Below are 20606 nucleotides of genomic sequence, written 5' to 3' on the forward strand. Positions count from 1 at the left end.
CACACAATCTACATATTTCACGACTACACTTTACTGTCAATACCTGACTCATTTAATGAAAGCATAAGCCATAACTGTCTTCTAATACTACTAAAACTTGAGAACATGACATGTTTTAAAACAGTGATCTGTCAGCAAATACACGATGTTACCAAACGCTTCTCTCACAGTGGTTCCCAAATGTACACAGACTCACAGTGTGATTCTAGACAAGCACCACTATCCCTAGGAGTTTACCAAAACTCATTCACTACAGTGGAAGAGATAAGGGAACTGCACACAATCTACATATTTCACGACTGCACTTTAGTGTCAATGCCTGACTCATTTAATCAACACATAAGCAAAGACTGGCTTCTAATGCTACTAAAACTTGAGAACATGACAGGTTTTAAAACAGTTATCTGTCAGCAAATACACGATGTTACCGAACGCTTCTCTCACAGTGGTTCCCAAATGTACACAGACTCACAGTGTGATTCTAGACAAGCACCACTATCCCTAGGAGTTTACCAAAACTCATTCACTACACTGGAAGTGGTAAGGGAACTGCACACAATCTACATATTTAACGACTACACTTTACTGTCAATACCTAACTCATTTAATGGAAGCATAAGCCATAACTGTCTTCTAATGCTACTAAAACTTGAGAACATGACATGTTTTAAAACAGTTATCTGTCAGCAAATAAACAATGTTACCATATGCTTCTCTCACATTGGTTCCCAAATGTACACAGACTCACAGTGTGATTCTAGACAAGCACCACTATCCCTAGGAGTTTACCAAAACTCATTCACTACAGTGGAAGAGGTAAGAGAACTGCACACAATCTACATATTTCACGACTGCACTTTAGTGTCAATGCCTGACTCCTTTAATCAACACATAAGCAAAGACTGGCTTCTAATGCTACTAAAACTTGACAACATGACAGGTTTTAAAACAGTTATCTGTCAGCAAATACACGATGTTACCAAACGCTTCTCTCACAGTGGTTCCCAAATGCAAACAGACTCACACTGTGATTCTAGACAAGCACCACTATCCCTAGGACTTTACCAAAACTCATTCACTACAGTGCAAGTGGTAAGGGAACTACACACAATCTACATATTTCACGACTGCACTTTAATGTCAATGCCTGACTAATTTAATCTACGCATAAGCAAAGACTGGCTTCTAATGCTACTAAAACTTCACAACATGACATGTTTTAAAACAGTTATCTGTCAGCAAATACACAATGTCACCAAATGCTTCTCTCACAGTGATCCCAAATACACACTAACTCACACTGTGATTCTAGACAAGCACCACTATCCCTAGGACTTTAACAAAACTCATTCACTACAGTGCAAGTGGTAAGGGAACTGCACACAATCTACATATTTCACGACTGCACTTTACTGTCAATGCCTGACTCATTTAATCAACGCATGACTGGCTTCCAATACTACTAAAACTTGACAACATGACAGGATTTAAAATAGTTATCTGTCAGCAAATACACGATGTTACCAAACGCTTCTCTCACAGTGGTTCCCAAATGCACACAGACTCACAGTGTGATTCTAGACAACAACCACTATCCCTACGAGTTTACCAAACCTTATTTACTACTATGGAAGTGGTAAGAGAACTGCACACAATGTGCATATTTCAAAAGTGCACTTTTGTATCATTGCCTGACTCATTTAATCAACGCATAAGCAAACACTGGCTTCTCATGCTACTAGAACTTGACAACATGACAGGTTTTAAAAGAGTTATCTGTCAGCAAATACAACATATTACTAAATGCTTCTCTCACAGTGCTTCCCAAATGCACACAGGCTCTCTGTGTGATTCTAGACAAACAACACTATCCCTTGCACTATACCAAAACACATTTCTTCATCTACAAGGAGTACTACATTTTACTGCAGAAACATAACTCATTTCACAAATTCATAAACAATGATTGGTTTCTAATTCTACCAAAATATAAAAACTGCATAGTTATCTGTCTACAAACACATGAAAAAAACAAATCCTTATCACAAAATTGTTTCTACATGCACACACACTGTCAATAAGATTGTAGAGAAAAAAGTACTCCCTACACTTTAGCAGAAGAAATACATTAGTCTGATTAAAATAACAATTGTCTACATACATCCCCTCACAATTAAATAACTCATCTTTCAAGATGTTTTGGAGATTAAGAAGTATATCAGTCACACACCAGATATCAGTCACATACCAGATTTTCTTATACAGAATCTCTGCACTGTGCACCTGTCAGCAGAACCAAAGAATGGCAAAGTTTCCCTCTCATTTTCCACACATATACATGTAAACATCAAATCACATTCCTTCCCACATAAATTCAAAAGCTAACACACATTTCTATTGGTTAAACATTTCAACCCTTTCCAAATGACATAAACTTCAACCCTTCCCCCAATCTGCCTTCTGCCCGTTACCATAGAAACAGGTCATGGAACACTGTAGTGAGGACACAGGTCACAAGTCCAGCACACACAATGTTGCTAATAAAAACAGCAAGTGTGCTTGACTTCTCAACATATCAGCTTATCATATATAATGTTCCTTACAATCAGTTTTTGTTAACCAATAAGAATCATGTGTTTAAAAAACAGAAATATGCACCCTACCTTTCAGTGTACAAGGTTGTCAAACAACCAATGATTTCTTGTCTTTTTTCAAAATTGCATCTTAGCCACCATTTTAGAAACATCAAACTTTCCAAACTGCCATTTCATTTACAGAGACCATCTGAGTGCATCCAGACCTCCTTACAAGATGCTTACAGTGTGGATTGTGGGACTCAGCTACATTTTCTGGAGCCAAAGGTATGCAGACAAAGGCATTCACAAAGACCTAGGTTTGCCAAATGTAGACATTAAATGGATTGGACAGAGAGGGTTAAAGTGGCACCAATTGATGCCATTGGTGAAATCCTTCTTGCAAATCCAACACCCTGACCTCATAATAGTGCACTGTGGTGGCAATGACCTAGGCACTTTGACTGGGGTAGGTCTGGAAATGCTTAAGAAGGACACCTTTGCAGAACTGATTTCACTTTTCCCTAAAACTGCCTTTGTGTACTCTAACATATGCCAAAGGCAGAAATGGAACTGGTCCTATCATTTTTGTCCACAGATTGAGAAAGCTAGGAAACATGTGAATAAATCTGTTTCTGCTTTTCTCCGAGACTACAGAATGGGGTCCATTTACAATAACAATCTGCGCTTTCATATGCAAGAGATGTATAGGAGAGATGGAGTACACTTTACTGATGAAGGAAACAGAGTCTTCCTCAACAAATTTAGACTCTGTATAGGTACTTACTTATAAGTACCAAAAACTCTCAATGAACACAACGGCTCTTTTTAGAGCCACTCAAGAACAAAACACTTAAGCTTAATCTTTATCTCCCAACAATTCCATTTTTTTCCCTTGGATCCGCAAACCCACCACGTGAGGATCTGTGCATCCAATGCGATAGGATGCGCGCACCGTGCGCGCATTTCGCCGTTTTTTTTTTTTAAAAAGGGGGGCCCCAAGGGCTCCTTCTGGGACCCCCTAAGCACCACTAGAGGGTCAGAGTATTTCCACTCTGCCTCCTTTATATGTTTTACACACTTATTCCCCTTGCTTCTTCAGCCTCGCTTCTACCGAGGCAGAAAATGGCCGCCAACAGTTCCTGGTTTCGAATGTAGAGAGACACTCGACAGCCAATTAGCATTCAGCCCGCGATTGGGAGGGTGCGCACTCGGTTCGGGGAGGGTGCGCTTACGGTGCGGGTACGGTCCGCGGATCTTCCGGCCATAGATATCACTAACTTGTTTACCTTAATTTTCTCAGGAACTACTGAACAGATTCACACCATATATGCAAAAGGCACAAGTCCAAACTGAGGACTACCTCTTTGCCAAATTTGGTGTCATTCCGTTCAGCGGTTCGGGCTGTAGCTGCGACAACAGATCCTATGGGAAATTGCATAGGTAAAACGCGTTTTGGGACCCTCCTTTTTGTCTCGGCCCCTGCTGGACGGATCACCGCAAAACTTTCAGGGTAGGAGCGGAGCGGAGCTGGCCAAAAGTCTGGAAAATTTAGCGAGGATTCGTCAACCGGTGCCAAAGATATTCCCAATAGAATGTTGCGGATTTCCTATGGAAAATAGGTCCTAACTATAACTATCTACTGGCGACCGCCAGTAGATAATATATATATATATTCCAGACTGGAATGGTTGGTGAGTGTTTGACAGTGTTCAGCATTCCGTCAATCATTTTTGTTTATCAATTTTCACCGCAAGTGGGAAGGGTATGCCCAGATCTGGGTCCTGTGTTCATAACACCACTGTATTTAAGTTAACCCCACTGAAGAGGGGTGATACAATGAAACCGGTCCAAGGATACTTGTTTTCCGGTCCAGGGAGGACCTGTCCTGGCTGTTCGGGCTGGACTGTTCCCATGAGAAGAAGGGTCAAGAGTGATTTGTATATGGCTGGGTCCAAACTGGAATGGTGTGGCAAGCAATAAAACAATGGATTTAGTCCCAGACTTGACTGTGGGTGAATGTTTGACACTGTTCAGAATTCCATCCATCATCTTTGTTTAGCAATTTTCACTCTGAGTGGCAATTATATGCCCGAACATGGGTCCCATGCTCACTAAGCCACTGGATTCAAGCTAGGCTGGTTGACGAGGGGTGATCCCCCAAAACCAGTTCCAGGGTGCTTGTTTTCTGGTCCAGGTAGGGCCTGGCCTGGGACTCCGGGCTGGACTGTTCCCATGAGAAGCAAAGTCAAGACTTATTTGCATATGGTTAGGTCCAAACTGGAATGGTGTGGCAAGCAAAAAAATGATGGATTTAGTCCCAGACTGGACTGGTAGTGAATGTTTGACACTGTTCAGCATTCCCTCCATCATCTTTTTTTAGCAATTTTTGCTTAAGTAGCAAGGGTATGCCCAGACGTGGGTCGTGTGCTCACCACACCACAGGATTCAACCTAGCCTGGCTGATGAAGGGTATACACCCTGAAACTGGTCCCAGAATTCTTGTTTTCTGGTCCAGGCACGTCCTGGCCTGGCAGTTCGGGCTGAACTGTTCCCGTGAGGAGCAGGGTCAACACTGATTTGCATATGGCTAGGTCCAATCTGGAATGGTGTAGCAAGGAAAAAAATTATAGATTTAGTCCCAGACTCGACAGGGGGGGAATGTTCGACACTGTTCAGCATTTTGTCCATCATCTTTGTTTAGCAATTTTTGCCCTAAGTGGCAACGGTATGCCCAAACGTGGGTCCCGTGCTCACTACACCACCGGATTCAAGCTAGTCTGGGTGACAAAGGGTGATACCCCAAAACTGGTTCCAGGGTGCTTATTTTCCAGTCCAGGTAGGACTTGGCCTGGCACTCCGGGCTGGACTGTTCCCATGAGGAGCAAGGTCAAGACTGATTTGCATATGGCTAGGTCCATGATGAATGGGCTCGAAGCCCGGGCTAAATTCGATTGGACGGCCAAGTCCCTTAGCCAGGAAGATATAATATCAGATTCCTCACAAACAGGACCCAAGATATCGCACTATAGAGTCCGAGGATAAAGTGATTCCTAATAAGGGCCGCTGGTCCTCTCCAGAATAGGACCCAGGTTTAGCACAACTAATAGTCCATGGTTTAAAGAACTAATAGACCTGGGTTAAAGGAACAACTGATTCAAGTTCGCGTCCAGCTCCTCCGGCTGATACGGAAAACAGGTGGGATACCGGCAAAATCCCAATACAACTGAGCCCGTTCATCATTCATCCGACAGTGACGTTTTTGTTGCCATCCCTCCTGTTATTTTTTCCAGGCATGTCCTCCCCTGTTCTGCACCTGATCCCTGCACCCTGAAGAAGGTGAGATCCATATTTGGGTAACACACCGAAACACTCGTCAGTGCTGGAGTTTTTCTTGTCAACCTGTTTTGTTTTTTGTCTCACCCTCTTCAATTATTGATATGCTGAGAAGAATTTGGATTTCAAACATGAATTGTACCATCAACTGATTTCTTATCCATGTGTTATTTTTGTAACTGATCCTATTTGTTCCATTCTTGTGGATTTCACAGAACTATCAATTATTTCATGTTGTGTGGGGGGACTCACTTTTATGTATATATTGTTATTTTGTAAATGTTGAACCCTTATTCTGTAGGACGTATGAGTATGTGTGGGTATGCTTCTGTTTGTCTGAACAAATGTGTGTGTGTGGTAGGATGTGCTTTGATTATTGTGGTATAATATTCACTGTGTTTTTATAGAAATTGCAAAATTACATTTATAAAATAATTTTTATATTTTTCGTATTCAATGTTCTTGTGTACCATACTTTGGAGGGCCAGTGTTTCATGTTTGCGGTATTAATATCAGTGACTATTAGCACATTGGACTTTGTACACAGGCAGTGAAATTTGGTCTTGACTGTAGTTCGGACTTAATGGAGGTAACAGGAGGTCTTATTGGCCCCAAGGACCCTGAGCAGCCAAAGGGACTTTATCTCCCAGCCAGGAGGCGTGATTGCAGAGTGGTGCAGAAAGGGGACGGAGCCTCCAGCGTCATGCCGGTAGCTTTTTCTTTGTTTTTTTATCATAAGGAAAGGGGGCCCTCCTTCCCTGGGCCAATTTTTGCCACGGGGATCCCATCCCCCAGGGCCAAGTATTTTTAGAATGGGGAGGGGGTCTTGTGGCCCCCTTCCAGGGCCGATTTCTTTTTTTCCTTTTTTCCTTTTTTTTAAAAAATAAAAAAGGGGGACCACGTTGTCTCCCTTCCCTGGGCCAATTTTGGACCCGGGACCCCTTCCATGGGGCCTGCCTTTAAAAAAAAAGTATTTCCGTTTTTTAAAACATGGGCGGGACGTGCAGGGACACAATCCTGGTTCTTCTGGTCCCGTTCAGGGCACCCAGTTTCTTATGTTGGGGACAGCGGGGAGCCTGAAGGCCCCTGTGGTTCCTGCCAGCTCCCCAGCATTGCTTTTGGACAGAGGGAGCTGGTAAACTTGCAGCTCCCTCTGTCCAAAAGCAATTCTTCATTGCTTCGTGAAAGCGAGAGCATTTTACATGCTCTTCCTTGTACGAAGTGGAGCAGAGTGTGCTATGGCTTGGCGGGAATGGTGCTCCGTCCAAGCCACAGCAAACTGAAAAGTCCCAGGGGTGGGCATCCCGGGGCATTGTAGGAGCAGGCCCTGGCGGGGTGGCAGTCCCAAGGGCCATCATTGGCTTCAGGGGGGGAGTTGTGTGGCCCCCCTGCACTGTGGGATTTTTCCCTGTGGGGGTGGTGGTCCCCAGGGCTGCGGGGGCTGCATGGCATATTCACAATGTGAAAATTATATAATAAAGTAATTATGTTAAATCCACAATAATATATTCTGCCCAAGTGGGCTGTTATTCTGATCAAGTCTATGTCACAAGCAAATAAATACTCTCATCTATTAAAATAATATTGACGTGTAATCCTGCCCAAGTGGGCTGCTCGAGTGCCAAGCTCTGTTTACATCCCAAAAATTCCTTCCAATTCTAATTGTCCTTTATCTACTTGTGGTCTGTCCAAAATAAGTCCATCTAAATTAGGCCTGGGCGGTAAATTCCATTCCGCTCAAGGAATTCGCAGAATTTGGGTAATTTCGTGTTCCGCGGAGAATGCGGAATTGCCAAAAAGTCTGCGGCTTTGCGTAATTTTTTGCTTGTTCACGCTTTCAAAATGCGTGTTCGCAAGATATTTCCCCCCGAGCACGCAAACAGCGTTCGCGAACAGGAAAAAAGCATCGCAAACGTGCGGAACTAGCAATTTCGTGTGTTCGCGGAACTCTGCGTGCTCGAGGAGATTTTTTACTGTTTTGTGGAGCTTTGCATAGCGCGACTACTCAAATTCGCCCACCCCTAATCTAGATGAAAAACCCTTTGTTCAAAGACGTTACAACATTAGTTATTGTTTATTACAGGTACGGGAAGCTCTCACATATAATACTTCATTAGAGATGTATAAATGGTTCTTCATCAATGTACACACCTTTTGGTTCCATGGTGTCCAACTTCAATATGTATCTTCATTCGAATCTCCTGAAGGTTCCCACTCCGTGCCCACCTCTAGCGCTAAATGGAACTTGATCTATCATGCTGTATCTCGGAACCCTCTCATTACCTCCATGGTACTCCCAAGAACGTGCCTGTTTAAAGGATAAAAACAAGCTCCAGCACGCTTCGGCTCACTCATATAATGGCTTTATTGTGGTTTACACATCTATGTGTGTGTGTGTGTATATATATATATATTCACTGAAAAAACCATAGGTTTCACACACGTTATAGTTAGGAATTAGCATTTAAAAAACCTTGCAAATTCACTTAAAAAACCATAGGTTTCACACAAGTTATAGTTAGCTGTACATTTCACTCGTAAAAAACCAATGAAATTCCACGTTATAGTTAGATCAGGTAACTATAACTTGCGCGCCCACAATAAACTGCTGATGACGTCACATATTACATCACTTATGACATGGTCAGTGACATCACTCATGACATCAATGATGACATCTGAAATGACACATTGTGCATTGCGGTCGCGCAAGTTATAGTTACCTGATCTAACTATAACGTGGAATTTCATTGGTTTTTTACGAGTGAAATGTACAGCTAACTATAACTTGTGTGAAACCTATGGTTTTTTAAGTGAATTTGCAAGGTTTTTTAAATGCTAATTCCTAACTATAACGTGTGTGAAACCTATGGTTTTTTCAGTGAATTTGTACGGTTTTTTAAATGCTAAGTTATGTATTTTTTTAAAATTTTTGCGGGCACGGTGCGCTTCGCGCACCGTGCGCGCGCTGTGGGCACTCGGTGCGCTTCGCGCGCCGAGCGCCCACATTGCGCATTTCGTACCGTGCACGCCTCGCCATTTTTTACAAAATATCAATTGTTTTTTTCTCCCTTGGGGGTCTTTAGATTTATATATTAAATGTGATTGTTAATTCTTTTTTTTTTTTTTTTTTTTTTACCGTACGCGATTTTTTTTTAAAATTATTAAATTTATTTTTCATACTTTTTGGTCCTTCGTGAACCCCCTGACGAACGCGAGGGGGTCTGCAACTCTCTTCGTTGCCCCCTTTTCATGTTATCAACCTTTGTTTTTCAGTGCGAGAGACAGAAAATGGCGGCCGATACTTTCTGATTTCGACCAATTCGAATGTTTACAGTCATGTAACCACCAATCAGAATTGAGCTCGCGCACGGCACCGTACGCGTACGGTAAGCTTACCGTAAGCGCACGGAGCGCGCTTACAGATATATATATTGATTTAAATGCTATTTTCTCAGGACCTACTGAACAGATTTACACCAGACCTGCAAAAGGCACATCCCTGACCTGAGGACTAACTCTCTGCCCAATTTCAAGTAATTCTGTTCAGCCGTTCGGGCTGTAGCTCGGACTAAAGGTCCTATGGGAAATGCATGGGGAAAACGCGTTTTGGGACCCCCCTTTTTTCTCATCCCCCGCTTGACGAATCCCCCCGAGACTTTCAGGGTAGGAGCGGAGCGTAGCGCCCCATTAGTTTTGAAAAATTCGCGAGGATTCGTCAACCGGCGCCAAAGTTATTCCAAATAGAATGTTGCGGATTTCCTATGGAAACACGGTCCTAACTATAACTATCTACTGGCGACCGCCAGTAGATAATACATATATATATGTATATATTTATATATATATATAGAGAGAGAGAGAGCGAGAGAGACAGAGAGAGACAGAGATAGATATATAGATAGATATATAGATAGATAGATATAGATATATATAGCGATAGATGTATACATATATACATATGTATTTGCTCACCTCAAATGTCTGTTTTTCTAGCAAAGTTTTTAAGCATAGGATTAGCACAGTGCCATCCACGCTGAGCTGTAAAATGGCAAAAGCCTTTTACTACTCCTGGCACAGTATAACAGCTTTAGATTGGTACCATCCAAGCCAACCTGGAATGAATACTTTGGTTTCATTACTGATTATAGTTTGCCTCATTTAACTTCCCACGTTATCACTTTTATTTCTTGATAATCTTGACAACTGCACTAGTACCTACCTCAGTTATGCTGTGGGGGCAAGACCGAGGAACACTTTCATATCCTCCCAAGATGGCCCGTGTGTATTGCCAACAGTAGCGGCCATCTTGGTTCTGCTTTAACTTCCACAGTCTAGTCAAACTTGGTACACTAGCATGACTGGGCTTTTTCATTCCTATTTAAACTGTACCAGGAGACAGACACGCTAAGATGCAGTCCGCCCGGGTGCCAGTAGATGTTATTAGACGGAGGTGTGCTTTGACAAAGTAAGTTCTTTTTCCTCAACAGGTTCTTACGGACATTTCAAAGCACTATTTTGTCTGTTCCTTTGAGCAGTTTGCAATCCACGTTATGGGCAGACACAGCAATATGCTTTGCTGGTAGTTCTCTTATTTTCTTCTTTTTGCTCACAGTTAACTACAATGCTCTGTATCTCTTTAGGGTATGACTACAAGCCCCTCTACTCAGGCAGACCATGAGGCATAGTATTGCCAAAGCATAAGTATGTTCCACAAGTTTTGAGAACATTACGTGTTTATATGTTGTATGTCATGTGGTGTCCAGTTTTATCACGAGTGTTTTTAAAGTTATATCTCTGCATCTAACAATGCTTTCTCACAAAGTAGACGTCTGATGTGTTTTATTTATGTCACAATTAGATTAAAGCTCTAATTAATTATTATCTCTAAGGGCACCAACTATAGAGGAGTACATTGATCGGATTACCTCATTGGGTATGGACCTGCCCACGTGAGCAGCGGGCAGGCATTATGTGCTAACTTTTCATTCTGTTTTATTCCCTGAACAGATACTACGAGTCAAAGACTAAACCGTATGTATTTTGAATCGGGTGCTCACACATTAGGTGTGCATCCTCACTTCATTATAGGTTTTCACAAGGAGTGGCACGCATGGAGCTGGTCCCCGTGTGGTCCTGAAGAAGAGGTTTAGGGGATACCTCGAAATATGTCGACAGAATATTAAGGACTGTATACACTTAATAGTTATATCTTTTCCCTACTATTTAGCCCCCTTTTTTATCCATACCAACTAGGAGCGAGAATAAAACATTAGCTCACTAGCTAGGTTTTTTTAACATCACTTTCACAACTCCACGAACACTGCACTACACATTTCTTCACAAAAAAGTGCTGCTACGTAGTTCCGCAAGTCGCAGCACGCCCCAAGCAACAGCTGTTTGGGTTGGCCCCAATGATGAAGCATGTCACCTAGGGGCAACCCTGGGTGAGTGAGGGGACTCAAGAAAATAATTTCTTTTCTTTGGATAGGAGTTTTGATTTTTTTGCGCATTCAGCGGAATCCCCATTCCCTCGGTTAGGTTTGTTGGATCCAACATTTACGGATTTTTTGTGAACTACATGTACATTGGAGGGTGAACCTAACCAGTACCTCCATCTGCCCCCTTTTTTGATTGTATTGATTGCAGCACGCAGCTGTGGGAGATCCCTCAACCCCTTTCCTTTCTTCTGTTTGTCACACTCGTGTTACTTGACACCACACACTATTTCACCACCACCAGGTGGAGATAACTGGCCTTACGATAACAGAGGAGGAAGTGGAGATAATATTATCCTCCATGACCCCTTTCGCAGAAACACTGAGAAGGGACAGTAATGAGGCAGCCCAGTGCTGAGATGAACTGACTGAGCTGAAGAGAACACACTAGAAGTTCGTCTGAAAACTTTCCAAACAGTAACAGAGCTGAAGAAAAGACTGGAAAACTCAACAAAACAATGACAGAATTTGAGGTAACCCTGGAAGATACGAAGTATCAAAAATGTAAGAAAGATGCCAAAAACTTTAACCATGACAAGGTGTATTCGTACACCAGAGATAACTACCATTTGTCAGGAAGAAATCCAGGGTATAACACTGATACCGAAGGATCTGACACAGGCTCCGATAACTCCGACAATTGTGTGGGCCGTCGAAATAACACAAGGTGCCGCTGCAATCACGGAGGAAGGATGAGGAATAGAGGAGGACAGGGTCATGAATGGCAACCGTACCAACCACCACCGTTCCCTGCTCCTCCTTTCTATTATGGCCCCCCACATTACCAACCACAACCATATACCTACTAGGAGTCAGCCCCTCACCAGATCAACCAGGATCATCGGTTCCTTTTTTAGGACAAAGAAAAGGGACACAAAGGGGAAGAATGAAGAGAGGACCACAGGTACAATGGTGACACCCGCTGGAGTCAATGAGGATGAACACGAGGAGTATGGGCCTACCGAACAACCCGACAACCAGAAAGCATCCAGTTTAGTTGTTAACTTGTCAGGAACTACCTTGTCAACAACACAACTGACGGTTTTGGAAAAAGGGTGAGGCTTTGTACCTACACCGAATTTTGACAAGTTTCTACTCACTGTGAGCTGAATCAGTTTATACGATAGATCAAGCTGCAAATATTCTTTGAAAACAAAACTACAATGGAAAACCAAAGAGGGGATACTGGTTTACATCAGAAATCAACCTTCACACCCTCATCAGTTACCCTACCGGTAGAACTCCTTGCTTTTGAGAAGGCAGTTCTGAAGGAATTAGCGATATGGATCCTATAACTATAAAAACATTCCACAACACCACCAGGATGGAACAAGAAGCGATCAGAGAATTGGCCAACAACACCAATATCACAATAAAACCGACAGATGAGGGCGGTGGAATCGTCCTACAAACCACAGAGGCATACTGAAAGGAATGCCTGAGACTCCTCACAGATGAAAGGAACTACAAACGTATCAAGGAAGACTCTACAGAACGCTTACGGATTGGAATTATCAGCATGGTGGTAGATGCGTTAGCACATGACTGAATTACCAAGAAGGAAGGAGAATTCATAGTGAATACCCACCCAGTCATACCATATTTTTACACAATCCCAAAAATCCATAAATCACTGGAAAACCCCCCAGGACGCCCAATCGTTTCTGGGATCGGATCGATTTTGGAGCCACTTTCAAAATTTGTAGACGCTTTCTTGCGCCCTGATACAAAAAAACAGCACCTACTGGAAGGAAACTAAGGGTGTACTTTGCCTCCTTCAAGACCTACAGTTTAACCCAACATGCAATGTCCTTATTGGTTTAGATGTGGAGAGCCTGTACACGAGCTTACCCCACAAAGAAACCCTAGACATCATAGAAGAGGTCCTTGATGAGCAGAATGGACTTACCATACACCAAAACACCTAGTCTTTGAATGCTGCAAGTGGGCTTTGATGGAAAATTCCTTTCGATTTGAGGAACTTCTGTTCAAACAACAGCACAGGACCAGCATGGGCAGCACTTTTGCTCCAAGTGTGGCAGTACTATATGTTCACCACCTGGAAAATCACAAAATCTTGTCCAGTAACAACCCACTCCGCCAAAAAATTCTTGAATGGAAAAGGTACATCGATGATCTCTTAAATTGGCATGGCAATGAATCAGAAGCCAATGACTTAATTGAGTAGCTAAATCGACAGGACCCGTACCTGAAATTCACTCACACCATGAGCAGATCAGAACTGGTTTTCTTAGACCTAAACCTCTCCTCTGCAGAAGGGGCTCTCAAGACAACAACACATTTTAATCAAACTGCTAAGAACTGTCTTCTTCTATACAACAGTTTTCACCCTAGACACCTGAAAGAGAACCTCCGCTCTGGACAGTTCCTCAGGCTCAAGAGGAACTGTTCAGAAATGAAGGACTACAAAGCTCAGGTCAAGGACCTACCCCAAAAACTCCAAAAGAGAAAATATCCAATTACCATAATCAACAAACCCAAGAAAAGAGCAGTAAACAATCATAGGGATGCCCTCCTTGAGACATATGAGAAGGAAGACAAAGAGAAAGACAAGAGACCCATATGCATCACAACCTTTAACAACCCCCCTTCTTTTTTTCATATTGGGCTGCATGGATGCACGGTCAACATTGACCTATTGTTAACCAAGGAAATTACCACCATATCCTTTCATTTGCACAAAACTGCCATGGAATTATTCAATTCATCAGAGTCCAGCCCCAGTGGGCATAACAAAGTACTGTTACTGTACTCAACCTAGCATAATCCTTTAAACAGAAATAATCTACTGCACAACCGTAGTAAGATATAATGCTCTTCTGCCTTGCATTCTTCATATCTGAAACAACAAACAAAGACAAGAACGCCTCTGTTAAATTGCGAAAAACAGTGCAACATATATAATATAAACAACTAAAACCTTTAATTGTTGACCCTGCATCCATGTAGCCCAATATGATAAAAAGAAGAGGGGTTTTGGTTACACTGTAAATTAGGAATGTAAACGTAAGAGTGTCACGAAGCCGATCGGGGCAGAATTGGATCAGCTGAGTAAATAGGGTAGCAGCAATATGGTCACATCAAAACTCAGCAATGTAAATATGAATAGCTGCGGACTGTCATGAAGCCCACTGGGGCAGAATTGGTTTCATTAAATGAATATGTCAGTATCGTTTCCGTTTGAATCAATGGAGACAAAATGTACATTTAGTTTTCCCACTGCAGTTAAATTGGGGTTTGTATGGTTACATGAATGAAATGTTAATTACGAATTGCATTTAAATGTCAAACGCTGACGCAACAATTTTGTATAAAGAGTCAGGCGAAAAGTTTCCCAAGCTGGTATGCTCAGCAAAAGACTTTATTGAAATGGGACAACAACAAACATCGTGGAACACTGTTTTCTATGTCTATTATGGTGTGCACATCACTGGTATGTTTGTACCTTTAAAATTGAAACTGACAATGTTCAAACCTTGCCCATGAGAAAGGAGTGCAGTTAACTCCGAAACGCATCGGGATTTGTGTTGCAAATAAATGTGTTGGTTCAAAAGTGGCCATGGTACTGGTGTCTTTTGCGTTGTTTGATGATAATGACCTGGTTACCGGAGGAGTGTGGATATATATATATATATATATATATATATATATATATATATATATATATATATATATTGCAGCAGTATTCCTTACGGAAATATTTCACGCGCACTCACGGATTTACAATTGAATTGCTCTCGTTTATTTGGCAGCAATATTACCGACAACAAACCCTATGCGTTTCAGTCTCTCCTCAGACCTTTTTCACGGGTAACCAGAGCCGATGTCGGCGCCATTATTTCAAGACAAATTTACATTACATCACTTCCTGGTATCTTGGCGCCTAGCATTCTGGTTATTGTAGTGCACTTTTTTTGGTGTATTTTTTCAAACAGTGAAGATTATGATTTAAACAAACTTGTTGTGATTTCAAAGGTGAAATACTGTAAAATTCAAATTCAATCCATAAATTGGAATTAAATCATTATCAATAGTGACTCTCTTCATTATTTTTTATGTATATATTGTATCCAAATTCATTATTCCTATTTCAAAAAGGAATGTTCTATTTTCCATTTTCCTTTTTTGGATGTTTTGCACACAGAGCTCCCGCCCTCTAGTGGGCCATTGATTACACCTATGCTTTCTATTTACAGGTTGATACCCTTATTTGTTGTGCTTTTTGTTTGCCTCCGTTTTTGTGCTCTATTGTATCATGCCCTCCAGTGGGCCATAATTTTACATCCTCTATGCTTCAGTAATTTTCCCAATAGTAGGTCACATTCTATTTTATAACCAATAATGGCTATTGTAACTACAATAATAATACCATATTAGCTTCCTGTAGTCTATTGAGTGACATTATTGCATCATCAAATAAAATTAATATACACTATGCCATCATGTTATCCAAAGGAAAAGAAAAGTCAAAAGTCAAAAGAAAAAGGAAGAAAAAAGGAGTAAGAAGAAAAAGTGTACTCGGTTCTTTTTTATTTTCCGAGAATTTTGCACAGGACGCGTTTCGGCATCTATGCCTTTTTCGACTGAATCACAGAGTGAATTTGCATAAATATAATTATATCCAGTACACTTTAAGGATTTCCGGGTCAAACCCAATAAACATAGTAGACAGACTCAAAACATTGGTATACATAAAGATGCCATGAATAAAACAACAAAAAGAAAATTAATTTCTTGCTTTAACTCATTATTTGTTTGAGATAATATTTGCAAACAAATTATAAACTTATCATTGTATGTACTGCAGTGAAAAAATAATAATAAAACGAATAATTCATTATTCTATTTGATTCTTTGCCACAACTCAAAAGAACCCATATAGATCACTGCATATAAGAACACTCATAATTGAGCCCTGAATGGGCATAAACAAATTCATTAACATGGCAATTTGTGTGAAGGGGGATTCAAAACTCCTGCCCCAATGTTGAGGTGTCATGAGGAGGTAAGACAGACATGACAGTTATCCACTATTTAACTGTTCTACAGCATGGAAATTTCAAACAACAGCAATCATCAAGTTTACCTAATTTTTACCCTAGGTGGCTAGCTAATTCTTCTCCTGTGTTTAAGCCATCAGGGACAGTAGTTTGTAAATAATAAATCTAGATTCAAGTTGCCTCAATCGTAATTCACGGTTGCCACCCTGTTCACTAGCTGGAACATGATCAAGACAAAAAAATGTCAACAGATTCCTATTACTATTGTGGAATTTGGCAAAATGCCTAGCTACAGGATAAGTAAAATCTAGATTCTCGATAGCTTGTGCATGTTCTAAAATACGGCGCTTGGTAGGGTGAATCGTGCTACCAATGTACTGCTTGCCACAAGGAAAGAGCAAGCTGTACACACAATACGGCGTATTAGAAACTTATTGATGGCTTTGGGCTTAGACATGTTAGGAATTTTATACGAGAGAACCTTTCTACTCCCTTTACAAGCCTTACATTTAAGGCATGAAAAAAAACCTGTGAGAGTGCTAATACGTGGGACAAATGGGATTGATTTATGGTGACTTCTCACTAATGTGTCTTTTATGGATTTACTTCTTCTAAAAGTTACTTGTGGTTAAGCAGGATGAGAATTTCCTATAATCCCATCTGCTCTCAAAATGTGCCAATTCCGGCACAACATTTTTCTCAAAAGGCCTGTTTCATTTGAGAAGGTTGTTATGAATCTAAAGGTTTCGCTATCATCCTTGTTAGGATTCTCCTTCTTCTGTAGTAGGCTTTGTCTTGAAATCTCATTTACCTTATTTAAGGTTTTGACCAACACTTCCGGGCAGTAGCCCCGTGATTTGAACCATTCGATTGCTGAGGGCACTTCCTTAAGAAAATCAGTATCTAGAGAACAATTACGTTTTAAACGTAACAGTTCACCGTATGGTATACTATTTTTCAATGATTTCTGATGGCTGCTACATGCTTCAAGTACAGAATTGCCCGCTGTGTCTTTCCTATAGAGGGTAGTACAGATTTTGTTATCCCTCACAAATACTCTCAGGTCTAGGAAGGACACTTCTGTTGAACGTATGTGTCCACTAAAATGTAAGTTCAAACTATTATTGTTTAGTTCTTTGATATATTTCTCAGCTTCTTGTTTAGGCCCCTTCCACAAAATAAACAAATCATCAATGTATCTATACCATGCGGCGATACAACTGACCCAATGATTGTACTGGTCGGCCAAGGCCACCTGCTTCTACCACCAGCCAATGAACAAGTTCGCATAACTGGGGGCGAAGCAGGTGCCCATCGCCGTTCCCTGTAACTGCCGATAATGCTGCTTATTAAATAGGAAGATGTTATTTGTCAGGCAGAATATTATAAATTCAACCAGCATTGCATTGTTTTCTGAGAAGTGTAGAGATCTACTCTTCAGGAAATATTTAACAGCATTAATTCCCTGAGTATGTTCAATACAAGTATACAAACTTGTTATATCCAGGACAATCAGCCACATATCTGGTTCCAGTGGTATATTCATGATATTTTTAACGAAATGAGTGGTGTCCTTGATATATGAGGGGAACATACGAACAAACTCCGCCAAGAAAAAGTCAATGTAGTGGGACAAGTTTTCAGTCAAACAGCCCCTTGCGGACACAATTGGATGTCCTGGTGGTCGAGATGCATCTTTATGTACTTTTGGTAAGTGGTAGAATGTGGCTGTGACTGGATGTGGGCACGTTAAAAATTTAAATTCATTGTTATCAAGCATTCTTTTGTTCATACATTTTTGTATAAGCTCATGATATTCTGTGATGCTTGTGATATTCTCATCCTTAGTAATGCAGATGTAACATTTATTGTCCGACAATTGCCGTGGTGTCTCTTGTTCATAATACGCTCGAGTCATTAAAACCACATTTCCACCCTTATCAGAGGGTTTGCAAATCAACTCTGGGTCACTTGTTAGTTCTTGTAGTGCCATGCGTTGTCCTCTGGTAAGGTTGTTCTCCAGATTATTAGGCGTTGTAGATCTAAGTTTAAGCAAGTCCTTCTTTACAGATTCTTCGAATGTGTCTATATGATCAAATGAAGTTATTGGCATATAATTGGACTTAGCTTTAAAACATGGTCTAGGTGCCTTCTGTTCAATGCCATAACTCGTGATGTTGGAGATTACTTGAGACATACTCTGCTGGTCATCCACTTCCTGACTGCTCAAAATTTGTAATGTCCTGAGGTCTTTGCCCATTAGGACATCCATTGAGCTAGTCTGCGTTTTGTCTCCATTGGAAGCTGTTCGTTGTTTGATTGATGGATATTGTAGACCCCTTAATTTAAAGAACTTATATATAAACAGGTATAGGTCAATTTGTGTTTGTGTGTACTCTAACCTTTTTGTTGGACAAAAGGTGAGCCCCTTCTTGAATACAGATTGTTGATCCATTGTTACATTTTTCTTTGTTAAATTGATGATAGTTAAATCATGTTCCAGAGTTATTTTTTGGATCCTCTCTTGCTGCGGGTCTGTCCCGCGATCCCTTGACCTTGCTCTTTGCTAGTACCTGTCGCCCCTTCTCGTTTTTCTGCGGCGCCTTGTTTTCTCATTCCCTGGCATATGTCAAGCCCCCTCGTTGTCAAGAGTCCCTCATCAACTGGAACTCCTCTAAAAAACGATTCCATGCAGGGGAAGATGCAACCAACGCAGCTCCATCATCACTCGATTGTTCAGTGTCTGTACTGACATTAGACTCCAAAGTATCTCTTGTTTCCGTGTTGCGGGGAACCGTGCTCTTTAATGCTTTTCGCAGTCCATCAAATTTACGTGAGAAGGTCAGTATTCTCCCCTGAGCATAGTCTCTTGCATCTCTGTTGAACTTGCTATGTTTCCTCGCTTTGGTTTTGTCTTGGTAAACAATGAGGCGTTGCTTCATGCTTTGTCTCAATTCATCTTTGGTTTTGGTGTCTGGGTTAGTTGCAATAAGAGCCTCTAATTCTTCAATTTCTTTCAGGCATTTCGCCCGATCGCTCCACGCAAACTTTATTAGGATCTTTACCATCCCTATCAATGATTCTGTCGTGAATTCTGCCCATTCCTCCGGGTCAGGATTTTCATATGACGGGATGGTATAAATACGTAACCCCCGTGGGATCTGTTTCACCTCAATGTAGTTTTGTAAAGAGGTGACTTCCAACCATTTGCGTGTTTCGCGTTCGAGCAGCCGCTCCAGCTTGATAAATTGTATATTTAATGAGCTCGAGACACCATTCTCGCATTCTTGTTCCCTGCGTTGTATGGGAGAACATTTAAAAACTTCAGCCGCCTTCTCCTCCCGTGATGCATCTGAAAACATATTGAATTTACTTGCAGCACTCTGTCTTGTATTAACTTAGATAAATGCCTTGAACGCCCCTGCTGCTTCAGCTAGTAATAAATCTCTTTCATAAAATGTTCAGTGATTAAATGCAACTTCGGACTGGCGCGTGTAAAACACTCACCGAATCGCGATGTCAGCATACGTTGTCAGGTGTCAAAAGAATGCAGCGGTGCTCTTAGCGACAAATTTTCAGACGCTCAAAATCCACCAGCAGGTCGCGATGAGCACTCGGGGCGGGTGCAAGTCCTGGATCGTGGCTCCACGTTACATATCCGGCTCAAGACTCAATTTCGCTGCGCGAATGAAGGGACTGCACACAGCAAGGTACTCGGTTCTTTTTTACTTTCCGAGAATTTTGCACAGGACGCGTTTTAACATCTATGCCTTTTTCGACTGAATCACAGAGTGCATTTGCATAAACATAATTATATCTGGTACACATTAAGGATTTCCGGGTCAAACCCAATAAACATAGTAGACAGACTCAAAACATTGGCATACATAAAGATGCCATGAATAAAACAAGGAAAAGAATATTAATTTCTTGCTTTAACTCATTATTTGTTTAAAATAATATTTACAAACAAATCATAAACTTATCATTGTATGTACTGCAGTGAAAAAATAATAACATGAATAACTCATTATTCTATTTGATTCTTTGCCACAATTCAAAAGAACCCATATAGATCACTGCATATAAGAACACTCATATATACATATACATATACATAAACAATATCCTTCAGGCTTAGAGTGGTGCATAAATTATGCAAAAAAGAAGCAGAGAAC

Source organism: Triturus cristatus, chromosome 8 (assembly GCF_964204655.1).
Source record: "Triturus cristatus chromosome 8, aTriCri1.1, whole genome shotgun sequence".
Taxonomy (NCBI): Eukaryota; Metazoa; Chordata; class Amphibia; order Caudata; family Salamandridae; genus Triturus; species Triturus cristatus.